This window comes from Haliotis cracherodii, unplaced genomic scaffold (genome assembly GCF_022045235.1).
Source record: "Haliotis cracherodii isolate W230 unplaced genomic scaffold, xgHalCrac1.p SCAF_6, whole genome shotgun sequence".
NCBI classification, from domain to species: Eukaryota; Metazoa; Mollusca; class Gastropoda; order Lepetellida; family Haliotidae; genus Haliotis; species Haliotis cracherodii.
In genome coordinates, this window is record NW_027266319.1 from 16,022,964 (window position 1) to 16,026,941 (window position 3,978).

Below are 3,978 nucleotides of genomic sequence, written 5' to 3' on the forward strand. Positions count from 1 at the left end.
GTTGGAATTACCCGAATTCAGTAAATGGGATAAATACACGAATGAAGCTTTTGTTGGTGAAGCCGGTTTTGACACAAACAATGGAATCATCTAAAGTACTGAACTTGAAGATGTGCTTTTTAGCAATATTAAAGCAATATCACGACGGGGGACTCCAGAAATGTGCTTCATACATTGTACCCATGTGGGGAATCAAACCCGGGCCTTCAGTGTGACGTCTTTGAACGTTAGGCTATCCCACCGCCGCCGTATAGTTAATTGCTTCGAGTGAGTGAGTGAGTGAGTGAGTGAGTGAATTATCGAATGTTAAGCTGGTCGAAACCGAAGTCAAACTGTCAGATGAAAGGTCATAGTCAGGGCGAATCTGGGATAGAAACCGATGTCAGCGGATCCTGACACGTCCATGGGGCGCAACCATGGCGAATTACAGCGCCTCAGAGCCCAGGGTCGTCCGCGTCCCCTACCTGAGTCCAGAAGATGTGGAATCTAGTATTTTGTCGGAGAAAACAAAACTGCCTCCACGCGTCACAGATCGTAAACACTCATGGCTTTGCAGACATATCGATTATTCATCACACCTGCATACACCTGGTGGTAATACTGTTTAGCGCACAGATTGTATTAAGTTCATGAATAATAACAGTAACTTGTCCAGGCGACTTTTTTAGTTAATAGGGGTTAAAAGAAAATATTATTTGAGGTCCATATCCTTCAAAACACTGTCGAAATAAAAGTTATAATTATTTTGTTTCAGAACGATGGCCAAACCATATACACTAGTGTCCAAAAGAAACGATACCACCTGTTTGCAACGACATAAAAGAAAACTAAACAATGCAGAAGTTTAGGATTGGTGTTATGCTTTTGAGAAATCCTTTCACAACATCTGTACAAAAATTTCATTTCAATAAAATCTGTACAACCAATATGATAAGCCTTTAAAGATGAGTGGGGTCGAAAAATGAACATTTCGTTAGAGCGCTGATCACAGAAACAACGGGAAATGTCACATCACACGTCTCAAAGTCAAGTCAGTAGCGGGTATGTCCACCGTGAGCATCAATACATGCCAGAACACGCCTACGGACTGATAACGTCAAACGTCTGATGACGTTGGGAGTGATGCGTTGCCATTCCTCGAGGAGACATCGTTCCAAGTTCTGGACGTTGACTGGAGGCACACGGCGACGTCGGATTTGCCGATCGAGGTGGTCCCATAAGTGCTCGATGTGATTCATGTCCGGTGAACATGCGGGCCATGGCAAAACCTGTACGTTGGCGTTGGCAAGGAAGTTCCGTGTCAATCTTGCTGTGTGTGGCCTTGCATTGTCATGTTGGAAAAGGAGTCCACGAGGCTGTTGCTGAATAAAGGGCACCACAACAGGCCGTAGGATGTCATCAAGATAACGCTGTGCATTCAGGTTTCCACGAATTACGACAAGCATCGTTTTGACGTCACCACATATGCCACCCCAAACCATTAACCCTCCACCTCCAAACGGCCGGACCTGTTGGATACAGTTAGGCGCCAAACGTTCACCAAATCGTCGGTATACAAGCTGCCGTCCATCGTTTCTGAAGATGAGGAATCTGCTCTCATCAGAGAACATAACACGTGCCCAGTCCCGCCGTTGCCAACGTCGAACTCGCCTGGCCCAGATCAGTCTGTTGTTCCGGTGTCGAGGCGTCAGGAGCGGTCCGCGGTAGGGATGACGTGGCCGGATACCATACTGCCGTAGTCTCCTGTAGACGGTCTGTCGACTGATCCTGTGTCCCAGTGCTGTAGCCGCCGTGGACGTCGCTGTTACGGTGCGGTTCCTCAGGTGTAATACCCATATGTAACGATCTTCACGGGGCGTGGTTACTCGTGGTCTTCCACTCCTGGGCCTGTCTGACGTCTGACCTGTCTGACGTAACCGCTGCATCAACCTGGTGATAGTGATGCGTGCGCAGCCCAACCTTCTGGCGACGTCGACGTGTGACGCTCCTTGTTGGACCATTCCAACGGTTCTCTCTCTCTCGATGGCTGTCAAACGTGGCATATCTTGTGTTCTTTTTGTTGCTGTGTTATCAACGTGTCTGATCAGCCGTTTTATACAGTTTTTTATGCACGTGCAGAACATGCTAGAGAGGGAAATGTCACTTTCACGAAATTTACATTTTTCCCGGAAGTGATCACGTGTTCCCGGTATTTTTTTATCGACTATGCTGTGTTTGGGATGTGCAATACGAATTGGCATGATTTCATACTAGACAATTCACTTAGTAAAAAATAATTTTGAAAATAAGTTGGTATCGTTTCTTTTGGACACTAGTTTATTTCATGCACACAAAGAGTTTTTGAGGATTTTTCGGCTTTTGAAACCTTTAGGTCAGATTCATACTTAACATACGACACAACAGCCATAAATGCAGAATTGAATTTTATTTAGACTAAGTAATTTCATGACCCGTGAAGAGCCGGGGTGGAACTGGTCTTCAGCAACTCATGCTTGCCGCGAAAGGCGACTATGCTTGTCGTAAAAGGCCACTAACGAGATCGGGTGGTCAGGCTCGTTGACTTGGTAAATACATCGCATCGTATCCCAATTGCGTAGATCGATGCTCATGATTTCAATCACTGGATTGTCTGGTCCAGACTCGATTATTTACAGACCGCCGTCTGGCGTCATATAGCTGGAATATTGCTTAAACGAGAAACAAAGTAATTTCACTGGCTGAACATACATTCTCATTCTTGGCAGATAACGTGGACATAGAAAATGTTCCATGCGTTGTGTATATTCTACGACTGCTTCGCTCATCTAAAAGGACTATGAAGATCGCTTGATTCAAGTAAAAGACACATCGTCATTTCTGTAAACAAGGTCCAATTTTATGATGTATATCGATCTAACAATTCATACATAGTCTCATTACACAGATACAATGTATAAGTTTCACTCAAAATAAAAACTAATGGCAACGTCGAAACCGAAGCACAAAATATACACCTTGCACAAGGCAACGAGGCGAGTTCTGCAGATGATAACCTGTCAAAGATGTTGAAGATTTAGAACGTGAATATGTGAGTATGGTTTTACGCTGCTTTTAGCAACATTCCAGCAATATCACGGCGGGGGGCTACCTGAAATGTGCTTCATACATTGTACCAACGTGGGGAATAGAACCCGGTGTGTGACGTCTTTAATCTACCCCTACCCCACCGCCGCCGTATAGTTAATTGCTTTTGATTTAAGGACGTGTGTGAGTATATATATGGATTTACGCTGCTTTCAGCGTGTGCTTCGGCGTGGCGGGCGAACGAGTTAACATCTATTAAGCCACCCATTTTTTATTTCGAAAAAAATCTTTATTTCTGTATAAATTACCACCAAAGACAATAAATAGAACTTAATTGTGCCCCCCCCCCCCCCCCCCCCCCTTTTTAAAAAAAGCTGTATCCGCCCATGAACTGCGCCTCTCTATCACCATACAATATCCAGCCATCACATAAACGTCTTAAACACTGCAACTGGAATACTGCACATTGTACGTCATAGTTTCGATCCGGTTGATCTCATCAGAAGATAAATGTTGAAATTTCCACGAAGTATACACTCGCCGTGGTATATAACTTATATATTCTTCAAAGCGACGTGAAACACAACTCACTTACTCACTCACTCACGTACCGTGTCTCCTGTCATCACATATTTTAAGTATTTCTGCTGGGTATTTTTTTGCTTGATTATTGGATAAATGACAGCTACATGGGTACCTTTACAAACTTTTTTCTTGGCATATCTACCAAAATAAGTCTGATTTGTAACGTACCTGTATTTCAATAATAACGTCATTGGGGAACAGTAGACTACAATTAGCGACATGCTAATATAGATACACTATATTAAACTATATCAAAACAGAAAGATGTGTAGGAAAAGCCATAAAATGAGAAGGCGTGTTAATCAAGGGCAGATAACTCCGAACAGTCAA